At 38.3% G+C, this 16,513-nt stretch overlaps 1 protein-coding gene across 8 annotated transcripts in view; it reads left to right on the top strand.

Annotated features, from left to right (window-relative positions):
- Positions 1-16,513, top strand: part of RGS7 (regulator of G protein signaling 7) — a gene marked incomplete at both ends in the record, with an annotated part of 263,440 nt that overhangs the window by 35,183 nt on the left and 211,744 nt on the right. The gene's annotated exons all lie outside the window — the stretch shown is intronic.

The following is a 16,513-nucleotide window of genomic DNA, read 5'->3' as shown; positions in this document are numbered from 1 at the left end:
TGATAGAATTTAAATTTAAATGCTTTAAATTGTCCTTCAGTGCAGTTCCTGATTTGAGGAGAATAATAGGTGGCTGATATCCATTGTCATGCATGTTTTTCTCATCTGTGGAGATCTACGTCAAGAATCTAGCTGAAATTATGGCACTATTATTGCATGTTTCTGACTTGCACCCTTGCAGAGTAGAGAAAAGAGATGTACTAATCATGGTGACATTCTTTAAATTAGTTATTACATTTATAAAAGTGATTCCTTTCATCTATGATGGTGGTTTGCAGTTTGTTTTTCTCCAAAGATGCCTAAAAGTCAAGTATTAAGGCATTAAGGTTTGCTGCGGTTATTACGCCATTTAACATCGTATTTTACATTTCAAAATGTTTTTTAATATTTACATTTTTTTTTTTCCAAAACGAATGAGCAAGAATGTGATAAACAAAAAATGCTTGGTGAATAAGCATTCATTATTTATTATTTATATGAATATAGAAATACAGACGGGAAGGAGATTTAAGAATCCTTGTCCTTATTCAAACACAGAGTTTTCTAGTGTTTCTGGAGTTTCAAGATTTTGAAGGTCCCGAAACAGATCTGGTTTTTTTTGGTCCAAAAAACAGAGACTGGTCCAAACTATGAATGTTTCACATTTATATGTGAACAGAACTGTTGCCCAGCTTGTGGGTAGATATTCTGGTTCAAATTCATAAACGTTCTTAATGTAATTCTCCAGCTGTGGTTATGAACAGGTGTGCCCAATACAGCCAACTGAATTTAGGGGTAAAATGCCCTATTGTTATTGGCCACGTTTCAGACCTCTACTTTAAGATATCATAGGAATTATTTTAATATGGAGAGAATATTTTTACTTTTTATTCTTGGAAACAAAACAGCTACATTGGTTTGTCTGAAATCTGTTTAAAAATCCTGGTCTTTAGCACATGTTAGGCACTTGGTCCTTCTATCTCATTGGTTTATTTTTTAATGTTTTATGAACAACTGGAAAAAGTTTCCTATTATGGGAAATATTCACCTGCAAAAATAAGCAGTGCTCTTACCCCATCCTCTGTTGGTCAGGTTATATTGTTGGACACTGTCCACTCATGGACACAGTAGAAATACCTTTCCATTTGCCTAAGTAAAGTTCTATTTCTTGTGGGCCGTCAAAGCTATGGAAGTTGCATTTGTCCCCAGTGTGATACCACTGCCAATTCATTTTATTGTAGTAAGCTGGGCAGACCTAATTAAGTCCCCCTCTTGCGCTATTAGGCAAGTTTTACTATAGGATACAGGGAAATATCTTAGAAGAATAGAACTTGTCCCCTGAGGTGATATTTTTGGTATCTTAACATATTTTTTTCTAATGTGGTCATAAGTGGCTGTTGCCACATGTAAAGTTTTTCTGTGTATCTTCAGAGCTGTGCTGAAGCATAGACAACACAGCTCTGGAGACAAACACTCTAGGCATACAATGACGATAAACTCTTTTGATTGCTTTCTCCAGTTTTTCTGTCTTCCGCATCTCCTCTTTGTAGTCAGTCAGCATTATTTCCCCTTATGTGTCAGAATGCTTCCCATTTTCAATACAAATGGGATAATACCTTGCTAAAAGGGATGAAAGTCATGGCAAAGTCACTCTGTCTCTCAATTTTATTGTTAATTAGGTGAAACTTTTCAGAATGTTGTGACCTGCTTTTAGCTTCTTGTACTCTTTCTGGACTTTCATCATAATGACATCTGAAGTCAGATTGTTGTTTTCAGTTTTCAATACATTCAACTAATAGTTAAGGTACGTTATTTTGTTACCTTGTGGCAATTAATCTTTGAAAATGCTGCTAACTTGAATCTCATTGTCACCCCACCCCAAAGTTGTGTACTTATCTGTGCTGCACCTTCTATAATCAACCCTGCTCATCTCTTTGAACCAGTGTGTGAATGGTGTAGCCCTGAAGCTGCTCTCTGTTTCTGAAGGGAAATATTTTTCTTGACTCAGTAAAGTTCCATCTCTTGTGGACTGTCAAAGATACGAAATCTCTGTTTGTCCTTGATTTGATACTACAGCAAATTCATTTTGTCATAATAACATGTGAACTCAGGTTTCTGTTCAAGAAGTAAAAACCTAGAGCCCCTTAGGGATTCCCCTTAGCTCATTAAATGCTGTAGAATCTTACTCTGTGGAGTGCAAAATCATATAACTCTGACTGGACTTCCAGAAAAATCAGCAAAACTAGTTCAGGGATTAATCTGTCTCTAAGCTCCTATTATCCATGATATAAAGTTCATATTGTATGTAACCCACTTCAGCCTGTAGGTTATCTGGTATCTACAAGTTGTCTACTTACAGCAAGTGTTAAATATATATAAATATATATATATATATATATATCCTTTGTAAAAGAAGGGATCATGACTATAGTTGAAGAGACCTCTAGTCTTTAGACTTGCTTTACCTTTTTTTTTTTTTTTTTAGTGGAACTCTCCTTCAGTTTTGGGAGAGTTTGCATGCATAAGGTATGTAAAATTTGGTCCTTAGTTCCTAGCATGCTTAGGAGAACACAAACTGGCATCTCTTCCTTCCCACAGATCTTGTTGTTGGCATGAGATCCAGAAACTGAGATTTTTTACTTTAGATTTATCCTCTATACCAACAGCTAAGTAAATAGAGAAGGATGAATGTTCTTATTCATACAGAATTGAATTTAAAGCATATGTTCTGCTTTCTGGATTTTCTTTTAAAATTCTTTTTAGGAATTTGATTTCTGGCATCAATGAGGTGTTTGAGCAAACATGGTGTACATCTACCTTGAGAGCCTTGTAGAATAATGGTGAGTGAGATAACTTTAAACTTAAAGACCAAGCTTATGTTTGTTTGAAGATTAAATTCAAAGTGATTTGCAATGAGTACAAATGTAGAGTTTCTGCCAAATTCGACTCAGTTCTCCAATCATTTTTAACACCAAATCCAATACGATTTAGAGTCAAAATTATATTTGTTCTGCATCCATACTGACTACCATTGCAATAGGTATGTAAGGCTCTTCTGAATTTGGCCAAGCCTGCTAAGTGGCTGCTGGCACCAGTTTGTCAGGGATTGCGGCATGTTTTTTAAAGTTGTTGTGAAAATTTTGAATTACAGTTGGGAAACAAGAAGCTTTTTTAAAATGATACATATCTGAAAAAATATACATTGTGAGAGCATGTTGTCTTGAGTACTGAGAATGAAGACTTATATATTCAGTGGAAAATGGTAAGTTCTGCAGCTGGAGATTTCTTCATAGATTTAATCTCAAAAGATGAAATTGAGATCTGTACTAAATTTTCAGCTATGAAAGTAAATAGTGTGATATCATTTCTTTGATGATAAAATTTTGTCAAGGCAAATCTTTGTAATGGCTTAGAGTTTGAAATAACTGAGGCTTATTCTATGGAAAAAAGATGTAGGAGACATTTTGGTTTGTCTGAAAAGTGTGTTTGATTACCCACAAAATGAGAAACGGTGATGTTGAAAAGAAAATTCAGAAAAAAATAATTCAGAGATCTGGTGTCAGGCTTTCGGCAAATTCAGGCAAACATGACTTCAACAGCTTAATTGCTGATTTTGTTTTTAGGGCTTTATTTCCTACCAAAGAACCACACTGGAATCACTTTTCTTATGCTACAGAGTCTTGATTTTCCACAGAAATTGAGTGACAAAATCTGCAGCTGCAGAATTAAAAAACATACAGATTATAGCAGCGTTATTCAATTCTAATTAGACCTGTACTCTCTTGTAAAAGGTTTGCAATACATTCTTCAGGAAAGTATGTGTTATTTCTTTTACCATGTTTTGGTAGATAATAAACTGTCTTTTTTTTTTCTTTGTAATTTTAAATAAAAATTTTCAGCTGTCTTGTCCTTGACTACAGATGTAATCATGTGAGTCTAGTTGCACAGAATGAATTCTACCCCTGTTATGCCCAGCTTCTCATAATGTCATAAATATTTAAGTATTTCATTAAGTCTGGTACGTGAAGGCTGCATACATCCTGATAGATAATTGGGAGTCTTAACACAATTTCAGTATAATTTTACGTATGTCAAACCCTTCTTACCCCCTTTGAATGTGTGATATAGCTTATCTTCAATAACAGATGAGTGCCTGTAAGCAGGGAGAAATGTTTGAAATTGGTGAATCTGTTCAGAATTGTTTCTTGTATGATTTGTCTCTAACTGCCCTAACCAGAAAATACCATATTCTTTCTACGCTGACTTGAAGTGAATATCATGTATATAGGCACTGGTGAGTCAAAGTAAAGAGAAACATGAATTCAAGTTTGATAATGGAACAGGTCTTTAAGACCTGTAAAGTATGCTGAGTTTTAACTGAGACATAATAGGGGCTGCCAGCTTCTGCTCCCAAGTATTACTGTCAGGTGTGGCTTTCTGCAAAGAGACAGGTAGAACTGAGTTGTAGAAACATGGATTTTTATGTATTATCTTTAGTATAACTGTGAACTTAAAAGTAGAAGAATTATTGAGTGAAATTGTCTCTGAAATAGAGATAAACTTAGGCATTTCACTTTAGGCTCAAGTAGAGTCCAGCAAATCAGCAACACCATGTTGACCAACAGGTAATGTGTTCCCTAGGAAATGTTAGTTGGTCTAGATGCTAGTGTTATGCATTGTACAGAGGTAGGAGGATTTGCTATGTCACTTTATGGGGTTTAGCTGAGCAGAGGGTTTGCATCACCATGAGAATTTGGTTTTGGTTTGAACCAATTTTTAATTTTTACTGATGATGGGATTAGAAATAATCATCTGAGTCATCACTGGGCCATCTCCCAGTTCTCAGAAGGTAACTTCATGGTAGGTATCTAGCTCAGATGAGCTCATGAAACAGTTCTCCCCACAGCACAAAACACATCCCAGCACTTCAGAATAAGCTGCATATGCTGCCAGATGGTAAAAATGCAAAGTTTCTTCAAATGCGTATTTTAAAATGTATGCTGTCTCTTTTCTCCCTTAGTTTTCTCCTCCCCTCAGGTTCTTGCTCTCTTTTTTCCCACACCTTCCCCCATACTTTCATGACTTTACTCTCCAGCATCAATTCTTTTCCCACCCCTTCACCCAGCTGCTTCCATCGCTCCTCCAGCTCTTTAATTGCATTCTCTGCTTATTTCTTTGGCTTTATGTCACTCTCCTAATTGTGAAGCTTTAAAGTATTTCCTAGATTTTTAATCTGACATTTGAACCCTTTTTCCAGTTTGTCTCTATAATCTTCTTTGTGAACCATTGGCTTGGAGAGAAATATGAGGTGTGCAGTTAACATCTGATACCTCTCAATTTTGTGTGTCTACAGTGGCATTTAAATCACAACAGAAATTCATCAGTTTTGCTTTCTGCTTATGTTTACTTATATATACTTAATACTTATATAAGTAAATATATTTACTGCTAAAATCAAAGCTGTTCTGAACCTTAATATGGATAGTGGAAGCAGTTTTCAGGAACACCTCTATTATCTGATTCTCCATGGTTCAGTGATCTTTTACTTGTTTAGGGAACAACTTTCTTCCTCTACCTCTAAACTGTCATTTTTTCAGCTCCACATTTGAAGAACTCAGTGTAGTTTAACCAACAAAGGTTCTCTCTCATCAATGATAAGGAGTGAGAGCAGTAATCTCTCTGTATCCTTTCAGCTCAAGATGATAGTGACTTCAGGCCTCCGCCATACAAACCAATAGATACTGTAAATGAAATCTAAAGTAGCTTCAAATGCATCACTGGCCTTTGGAGTTGGATGGACATGTTTTGAGATTCATTTTTCTGTGAAAGTTTATAACCATTTATAAATTATAACTGAAGATATTATTTCATTTCAGCTCATTCAAGTAGTTCAAAATTGTTGAATATCCCAGCACAGCACCTGAAAGTTTAGGTTGAAGTTTTTTTTCTTTGGTTTTAAATTTTAAAGATGACCCAAGTAAAACAAAATTTGTTTTTGTTGTAAATACATATTTATTTATTATAGTGTGGATGAAAAGGACGACGCATCTGATTCTCCTTGTTTCTATATTCATGTCTAGTGTCCCATATCCCTTTTCTGAATGAAGTCAATATGAAAAAGCCCTTCTTCAAACCAGATATTGTTTGGAGTATATTGTAAGTTGCGGAAGGACTACTGTACTTTTGCCCGAGGAAACCTAGGAAGATGGGCAGATGGTTCTGTTGTTGAGTGAAGCTTATGTAAAAGCAGTTTACTGGGGATCCACTCACTATATAGACTTGGTGAATCCTTCATCTGCACTCAGAATTATTCTGGGTTTGCTGGAATGTTATAGACCAGGGCTGGGACTCACTGTTGATCTAGTCCCCTCAGATTCTTTTTGTTGTCAGTGAGAATAAATAGATCCTTTGTGGGATTTTATTTTTTTCTGACCAAATATAGATGCTCTGTTTAGAATAGGGAAATCGCACTCTAGAGAAGATTGTTTGTCTAAAAAGAGAGCTTTGAAGTATTAGCTTGGAAGCAGAAGTCTGCAATGCCTGATGAATTCTATTCAGAAATCCTAGCTAAATGTACTTCTTCAAACAGCTCTCCTGAGAAGGGGCCAAAAACTTCACAGTCCTTTCATCCCCCTACTGCATTTCCCAGGTCCAGACCTAAACCCTGTTTTGTCCTGTCACTGTAACTGTATGTGTTGAAGGCAGGAAATCATGTGCTAAGAGCCAGAGGAGGAGCTAGAGCCAGAAAAATACATTAGTTCTCAGACTCAGTTGTTTTTCATCTGTGAGAGAGATATTTCATGGTGTTGTGGGTTAACGTCACAAGGTTTTGGTAGCAGGGGGATATAGGGTTGGCTTCTTTGAGAAGGATCTAGAAGCTGCCCCATGTTTGGCAAGGGCCCCACTGCTGACCAGAGCTAAGCCAGTAAGTGGTGTTGTTTTGCACCTCTGTGAGAGCATATTTAAGACAGGGAAAAACAAAACAAAACAAAACCAAAACAAACTAATAAACAAACAACAACAACAAAAAAAAAACACAGCAGCTGGGAGAGTGAGAGGAGTGAGGAGCAGCCTTGCAAGCGCTAAGGCCAGTGAAGAAGGAGGGGGAGAGGTGCTCCAGGTGCCGGTGCAGAAGTCTCCTGTGGTCTATGGTGAGGACCATGGTGAAGCAGGCTGTCCCCCTGCAGCCCATGGAGTACCACAGTGGAACAGGGTTCCACGCTGCAGCTGTCGTGGTTCCGCTCGAGTGGGCAGCCGAGCTCCACCACAGCCGCTCTCTCACTCCCCCTCCTCAAAGAGGAATGGGGAGAAAATATGTGAAAAAGGCTCAAGGATTGAGATAAGGACGAGAGAATCACGCAATAATTATTGTAACGGGCAAAACAGACTCGGCATAAGGAGATAGTAAGATTTATTGCCTACAACTAACAAGCGAGAGAAGTGAGAAAACAAAGAAAAAAAACAAAAGCACCTTCCCCCCCCATCCACCCTCTTCCACCTCCTCCCCCCGAGCGGCGCAGGGGAACGGGGAATGGGGGTTATGGTCAGTCTACAGCACTTCTTCTCTGCCGCTCCTTCTCGGTCACTCTCGTCCCCTGTGCTGTGGGGTCCCACCCACGGGATGCAGTCCTTGATGAACTGATCCGGCGTGGGCTTTCCACAGGCAGCAGCTCTTCCAGAACTGCCCCAGATATGGGTCCGTACCACGGGGTCCATCCCTCAGGAGAAAACTGCTCCAACCTGGCTCCCCTACGGGCAGCAGCTCCTGCCGGGTCACCTGCTCCTGCGTGGGCTCCTCTCCACGGGCTACAGGTCCGGCCCGGAATCTGCTCCGGCAGGGGTCTTCCACAGGCGGCAGCCTCCGTCGGTGCAGGGCCACCTGCTCCACCGTGGTCTCCTCCACGGGCTGCAGCGTGGAACCCTGCTCCACCGTGGTACTCCATGGGCTGCAGGGGGACATCCTGCTTCACCATGGTCCTCACCACAGGCCGCAGGGGACTTCTGCTCCGGCGCCTGGAGCACCTCTCCCCCTCCTTCTACACTGACCTTGGTGCAAGGCTGTTCTCTCGCTCCACTGACTCTCCCGGCTGCTGTGTGGCGCAGCGTTTTTTCCCTGTCTTAAATATGCTCTCACAGAGGCGCAAAACAACATCGCTTATTGGCTCGGATCTGGAAAACAATGGGGCCCTTCCCAAACATGGGGCAGCTTCTAGATCTTTCTCACAGAAACCACCCCTATGGCTCCCTGCTACCAAAACCTTGCCACGTAAACCCACTACAGCAGCCCATGGAGGAGACCATGGTGGAGGAGGTGGACCTGCACCAATGGAGGCTGCAGCCTGTGACCCCTGCCAGAGCAGATTCCAGGCTGGCCCTGTAGCCCGTGGAGAGGAGACCGTGCAGGAGCAGGTGCCCTGGCAGGAGCTCCTTCCAGCGGGGGACCCAGGTTGGAGCAGTTTGCTCCTGAGGGATGAACCCCATGGTACAGACCCATATCTGGAGTAGTTCTTGAAGAGCTGCTGCCTGTGGGAAGCCCATGCTGGATCAGTTCAGCAGGATCAGTTCAGCGAGGACAACATCCCGTGGGAGGGACCCCACTGCACAGGGGACGAGAGTGATCTAGAAGGAGCGGTGAAGAAGAAGCTCTATAGACTGACCATAACCCCCATTCCCCTGCACCACTCGGGGGAAAGGAGGTGGAAGAGGGTGGATGGGGTGGGGGGGGGGTGGGGGGGCGGGGAAAGTGATTTTTGTTTCTTTCATTTGTTTCTCACATCTCTAGCTTGTTAATAATAAGCAATAAATCTTAATGGCTCCGTATGCTGCATCTGTTTTGCCCATCATGATACTTACTGTGTGATCTCCTTGTCTTTATGGGCCCTTGAGCCCTTTTCATCATATTTTCTCCCTGTTTCTCTTTGAGGAGGGGGAGTGAGAGTACAGTTGCGGTGGAGCTCGGCTGCCCACCCAAGTAAAACCACCACACACGGCTGTTCACAGAGTTGAATAAACCACATTTACTGGTTAATAACCAGTCCTTTAATCACATGGTGTAAGAAACACAGAAAACAATGGAAAAAATGATTTGAACAAAGCCACATGAGCACCACAGTCTAGAGTGGTACCTTTGCAAAGAGCTACAGGAGCTGCTGTCTCAGTTGAAGAATAGTTTACCATAAGAGTGCTTAGTTTACCGTACTGTTGCTACCGAAGAAAAAGTTTAAATGATTTGTAGTTTTTAGATCCTATCTGGAGTTTTGTTACAAGGAGCTTCTGGGTAGGAATATCTGTATAGCGTGATTCCTTCAGTCAGTGACTGGTTGCATAGAGATGTATGAGGTTTTTGAAGGTTGCCTTGGCTTGTAACTGAGACATGATGCTAACTATGTAGCAGTGGTCTACCATGTCCTTATAAGGAATTGTGTCTCATCAAGTAAATTGTATTTGGATTCATCCATTAGTTTTCCTTCTTCAGAGAAGCTACTTTAAGAAAAAAGGCAGTCTTTCTACCAAAAGGGTCGTTATCAATTTATCTGTTAAAAACCTATATTAAAGATATATTTTTTTCTGGAAATAGATAAACGACTGGTATATTCATTATGCATTGCAGCATCAAAGCATTTTCCTAACTAACGAGCATCAGAGTAACCTGCAGAGCCATAGAATTACTTGCTGACTTCTATAAGGTGAGCTGATGGTGATTATTCCATCCCTTTATCTCTTTTTAGCTGTGCTGTCTCCCAATGGTGTGGTATTAAATACAAACAAACAAACAAAAACACACCTAAGTGCCATCATGGACTTCATGTGGGCTGTGTCTTATAATTGGAATTCTTACATGTGTAGAAAAGTGCATTTTTCGTCTGTTCTATCCATTATATTTGGCTATCTGGAACACTTTTACTGAGGGAACACAATAGCGTCTGGTTATTCCATGTAAGTGACATTTCTGTTGGCCCTTGTTAACTTATGATTGTTAGCATAAGTTGTACAGCTAAGCACTGAGATTTTTTAAAAGCTAGTGGAATTTCATACATGAAAAATAGATTTCTTTTGCCCTTATTTCTAAGAAATACTGAATAACCTTGGGGCTTTTTCCGTAATATGGAATAAAGAGGAAACAAAATCCCAAACAGAGTTTCTTTTATAGATGATACTCCTCGGGGAATCAATGCTGTTTCTGAGCAGTTTGTTTCATGAGATTTTAAAGCAAGGTATAACAAGATTTTTTATTTTATTTTATATATATTTTTAAGAGTTTCAAAGTACACAAAACTTGTTTGATTTTGGAGAAATTGAATAAAAAATGCTACTGGCTCTGACCACTATAGATAATGGGCAGCTAGCCTACTCATGCTCTAGTTTATTTCTGTCTTGTCGGTGTTGTACCAGATGACATAGTGTCATTTGAAAATTTAGAATGTGGGCTTTGGGGAACTTCATGGTGACAGGATAAAGTAAAATAATCAAATTTTTGTTGTTGTAGTTTTGTTTTGTAATTCAAATTATGCTTCTTGCTATGAAGGATCAGAAACAAACAAAATACTCTTTCTGAGATTCTGAACACCTCTAGTCATTTCTTTTTCAATCATGTCAAATTCTGTCTTCTGATAACTTGTTTGCAATGAAATTTGCTGGGTTGTATTCATCCCTCTCATACTTCTGGGGAGAACATTGGCGTTTGAGTTTAATTACACTCAAAAATTCAACCAATTTGTTTATACTTTTTATGTTGGTTTTATAAAGCTGAAGAATAACATTAACATGGGAGGAGGGCTGTGACATTATTGTAAGGCAGTTTTATTTAACTAACATTACAGGTAATAATTATACCACTTTTTACAACTAATAGGTTTAGTCTAAACACTATTATTACTATTCCAACAGTAGGAATTTCCAAGATTCTTAAACTGCCTCTAGAATCTGAACATGTCTTCTGCTATTTGCTTGAAAAAGCTAGGCCATATTGCAGTGCTGTCATTTGACAGTCATTTATTCTCCTAACAATATTTATTTATTTATATTAACTTTTATTTTCCTTCTGTGGCATTAAACAGTAACTGTCAAATCACAGAATATTCTTTATGTATGAGTAAATCCTTTCAGTACTTTTATGTATCAATTTTGTCCTAGTTGCTTTTAGGTTGATTGCTACATGAGCACTAACTGTAGAAGGAGTTGGACTGTCTGGACAGCCTTGTTTTCTAGGGTAAACAGTGCTGGTCCCATGGGAGCAGTCCCCAAGGTCCCTGTGGAGTGCACGGAGTGCAGCTTGAGACTTGGCCAAGGATAAGAAAAGCTCTGAATGACTCAAGATCTCCACACAAGGTAGTAGAAATCAGTGGGAACAGATCTGTGGAATGAAAATGCTGGTGTGGTCCACACCTTTTAGAGGGATTATTTCAGCATATCTTGTCTGGTCCCATGGTACCATTAGTGGTTAGGAGCATATTTTATGGTTTACCTTAGTGTGAATGGAATCCAGTTGGTGTCCTCTGGGTCTTTTCTATAACGTGAACCAAAGCATAGCTAAGTGAAAACTTGCCTTAGAAGTGGATTCATCATCTTAATTGAAGTGCTAATGTAGATGAGCCCACAGGGAGCCTAGTTGTCCTGTTTGGAAATGCCACCAAGAAGTGCTTCACTCCAGATATCTGAGTCAAGTCCTGAAGTTCAGATTTTTGGCATCCTAATGTACTGTTCCAGTTTTGCTACTACAAATTTCCAGCTAACAACTAATACTAAGTAGTATTTTGTGATTTAATGTAATTTTTTTTTTTTTTTGAATTTATAGAACATTATTATATTTTTGCTAGTGATGGTATTTTATTCTTCTAAAGAATAGAAGTCATTCTCATGTCTGTAGTCTACCTGAGGATGGTACTTGGAATTCAGTATGAATAACCTCCAGATGTGAAATTAGACATGTTAAAACCATACTTCATAGGATGCTTTCTGGGGGGGAAAAAAAAAAAAAAAAAAAAAAGCTTTCCTTTTGGGGGGATTCTGAAATCTGAAGCTTTCTCTGGCATCACATTGAAAAAGAATTAAAAAAAAAAAAAAAACAACAACAAAAAAAAACAACTATGAATAACTCTAAATGGATTTAGTAAATTATTACATTAAAATCATGAAAGATTCAATCAGAGTATTTAAAAACAAAAACAAACAACAAAAAAACCCCAACATTTTATTTATTTATTTGTTTATTTTATCATGAGCACTTGAGTACTGTTGCTGGCCAGGAAGATCCTGTGTTTGATCCTGTTGTCTTTTTGTTTTCTGGTATTTCCTTTTCATTACTCTACCATAAGCTGTCTTTGGGCATTTGCAACTGTGAATTTTCTTGGTAAACTTTGCTGTTAAGTTTTTCTTGTACTTGATTTGAATTGAAGATTAGACTCTGTGTGAGTTTGTTGTATGCTTGAGTAATGGTTTACTCAAGTTCTGAGTTTTCCATCAAGTTTTAATACTAGGAACTAATGTGTATAAACTTAAGAAGGTTAAGACAGTTTTGTACTTGAAGAATGCTCTTTCATTGAGAAATGGCAATATTTTTCTCAACTGTAAAGTTTTATCTTCTGTCTGCTTCTGCTGGGTAATAGCTGTGTTCTCCCCTCGCTCTCCATGCAGCTTCCCCAGTCAGGATGGCTCTCTGAGCTCTGTCTGTCTGCAAGGTGAAACTTTCAACGAGCTGTAGATGGTTAGTAACAGGGTGGAAAATGCTGCTTTGGGAAGCCATGATCAGTGGTGGTTTAATTGCTATGTTTTGGAATTGTTTATTTTCTACAATAGATTTATCTTTCTTTTTGAATATATCGTATTTGAAATAGATGAGAAAGACAAAAACCCTGCTGTTGTGAGTCGTCTTTGGTGGAGAATAAAAGTCATTTGTATTAACTTCTACCCATTAAGTTCTACCAGGTATTAATCTACCTTCATGGGAAGTCTCTCTCAGATGTCTAAAAATGCTTCCACTACTTAGAAGCAGTTTGTGTTGTTTTAAGTCATGCTGAGGTAATTGGGTTGTAGAAGATTGTTCCGCTGTCAAATAGACTAGTCAGTAAGAAAACGGTATTTACTTTCCATTTATTCTCTCAGGATAATGTGTTTTCTAGAAAGAAGCAGAAATTGAGAATGAAGAAGGGCTCATACAAGGCTACCAAAAGCATTTCAGTCAGAACACTCACTGATGTCACTAGAAATAAGGAAAGTCTGGAAGCAACTTACAGAATGTGTTTAAGATGTATATTTAATATGTGGTCTTTTCTGAATGGTCATCTTAATGCACAGCTGATTCATTCTATTTGGATATTGTGGCTGCATTTTAGGTGAAAATGGAAATCAGGCGGCTCGTTTTGCTTCTTTTTTTTCCAGTATGCAATTGAATATCTGATCTAATAAAATGTAAGAAAACAAGGGACAAGATCTTTTACTGCAAGTATAAGGTAAACTTGGTTGGTGGATTTCTGTATTTCTACCTAGAATTGAATGGAGGCTGTTAGAAAGGACTGTCAAACCAGCAGTGAATGCATAGCGTGGGCATCTAAAAGAATAGTGTTGCAAATCTTTGAAGTGTATATTACAGACTTCATGTGTCCAATCTGCCTCTAACTAGGTCAATGGTTTCTGATAACTGAATGATTTATTTTGATGCCGGTGTGAAAATGCAAGTGTCTTATTCCTGGATACAAGTGGTGAGTATAGATGCCAAAACTATAGTCTTTTTCATCCATGAGAAATTGTGTTTTTAATTATTTTGGGCTGGGTTTGGTCATAAATAGCCAATGCTATTTTTTAATTACTTTATAGCCAAGGATTTTTCTTTTCTCTTTCCTAGAAACTCTGAAATGCAATGTTTCTAAATTTTATCATCTTCCTTGTGTGCTGCAGTTGTTCAGTGAAATTGTCAAGATAGCAGCCAAGGGTTCCTGAGGTTTTGAGTCACAGCTCTGCTATAGGGTGCCAAAATCCTTACTAGACTTCCTAGCATGCCTGATTGCAAGCTGAGGTTCCCAGGACTTCTAGACTGCCAGGTATTTGACAAAAGTTCTGGCATAACTTTCTTTCCAGTATCTGACAAACATTGTGTCCTCCATTAGACACACCTGACACAACCCCACATTTCAGTTTTCAATACCCCTTCCATGAGCAGTCTTCCTGACATATATATACCCTATCTCTACAGGCTTTTTCATTTCCCTTGTGATCTTCTCTATTTGATGAGAATTTTGCAGAGTTCAGAGTATATTGGAGGAGGTCTTCTGGCAGGGCGAGGCTCTCTTCTATGTCCTTTTTCTTCTGCAGGTGACACTAGGTTTTAGGAAGTACTCTTTAATATGTTTTTCAGGATGCCAGATACCTTTTGTATTACATAGTAAAATCATAAAACACTACTCTTGGAATTGTACAAGAACTTTTCCACAAATATATTCTATCAAATTGGAACTAAGATGAGGATTTTCAGAAACAACATCAGAATAAAGTGCTTGTGAATATCAATTTCATGCCTGACTACCTTTTGTCCTTTGAAAAATTCCTCCTAAAAACAATGGTAACTGATTAATGCATGTATTGCTAAAATATCAAATACTAGGAAGTAAATACGATCAGAGTCTGGAAATTTGGATTCCTAGGTGTTTGCTGTAAGCAGCATATTTAGAGTCTGCATTTAGAGTCTTCTTTCTAATGAAATACACAAATGCATAACATATGTAAGTGTGAGTTTGTGCTTTTCTACAGTTCAGTGGACCTTATAACTGTTATTTTTGCTTGATTAAAAATACACTGAGTTCTCCATAGATCTCTGCTTTTTGCCCAATATCTCAGTGGGGTTTCTAGTATCACAAGGCAGTTAGGTAATTTATGTTGGAGATGTCAAAAGACAGACAATAAAATACAGCAGATGAATTTGTTTATTGTGTTTATTGTGAATAATGTGGTTTATTGAATTGCTAATTTAAAATGTTTAATTGTATCTGATTGCTATACTGCATAGAAATATGGAACAGGAGGCTTCTTTCCGTATGGTTGGAGAGCACCTACTGCCTTGATAACAAACTACTTGGAACAGATGGTGTTCACCCAGGAGTGCTACAGGAACTCAGGAAGGAAATAGCTGTATTACTCTTGGTGATGTGTAATTTTTCACTTAAAATTGTCTTGGCAACTAGGATTAGAGGATGGCAAATATGATGCCAATTTTTAAGAAGAACTCGATGTGAAATCTAAAGAACTACATGCTTGTAAGTCTGTCTGCTGCATAAAGTAATAAAAAATTAGATTAGACTTTGTGGGCAAGTGAATAAATATAATACAGATACAGTAGATATATTTGAGAATAGTTAGCATGGCTTTTGTGAAAGGAATTATTGCATAACAGTCCTTTCAGAGTTCTCTGAAGGAATTGGCACACTTTGGTGATTAGGTAACCCAAATGATGTGTTGTACTTGGACATCCCAACATCTAAAGACAATGTCTCTCACCAGAGGCTTTTATGAAAACAAAGCATCCAAGACCTGAGAGGGAACATCTTTCCTTTGATAACTGTGGGTAGTAGTAAATTATTTGGTTTTGCAATGGAGAGAGGAAAGACGGGGTTGGTCCGAGATCTAAACTATTCAGTATATTCCCAGATGATACAGAAGTTTTTCTGATAACTGTAAGTTATGGCAGGGAACAGGACTATTGATGACTGTGAAGAATGGCACTGTCTGAAGGGACGACAAATTGGCAGATGAAATTCCCAACTTAATGTTAAATATCAGCCAAAAAAAGGAAATAAAATGTTAAGATGCATAAGGAAAGGAATGGAGAACAAAGCAGAACACCATCACACTGTTGCAGAAATCTGTGGTTTGTGAGGATTTTGAATATTGTGTGTGTTTCTGGTGCCTTCCCTTAGGAAGATCCAAGAAGAGTAGTAATTACAGCAGCAGAATCATTTTCTTATAAGGAGGGTCTTGCTTCAAGAAGATCAAACTGCAAAATTTCACCCAGTTTTTAGTCTCTTACAGATAGGAATTTAAACTACAGGTCCCTAAGCATGCCAAATTTGATTGAAATTCCAGTATGAATCCATTTAATGACTTACTTTCTAAGCAGTTTTTCAACATTCAGAGCTTAATGAAATCAGCTGGACAGGTTCCCATGAACTGCAGTAGACCTGGAATCAGGCATCTCAGAGCAAATGAAGAAACTGCTGTTGGAATTTGATGAATAGAACTGCACTAGAACCTGACTGGAGCTGTATTTTTTTTCTAGTTCTTTTTGGAAGAAAACACAAAGCATCTGCAAATACAGAAAAGAGATGTTATTAAATGTCATTTGATTGCATTAAACCAATGCTTGCTTGCTGCTATAAATATTTAAATATTTTTGCAAATCTCACCTACTCTGCAGGTAGTAATTTGCAGATATGGTAGTTTCTCCATTTTTTTCTAAGGTTTGTAATTTAAACTTGTACTTAAGTCACTGGAAGGAGAGGTTATTTTTAGTAAGTGCAAGTGGATGTCTTCTCTTGCTTTTGGCAAC

The sequence above is a fragment of the Netta rufina genome (genome assembly GCF_964035555.1).
Source record: "Netta rufina genome assembly, chromosome: 3".
NCBI classification, from domain to species: Eukaryota; Metazoa; Chordata; class Aves; order Anseriformes; family Anatidae; genus Netta; species Netta rufina.
This window is presented reverse-complemented; position numbering and strand designations above follow the sequence as displayed.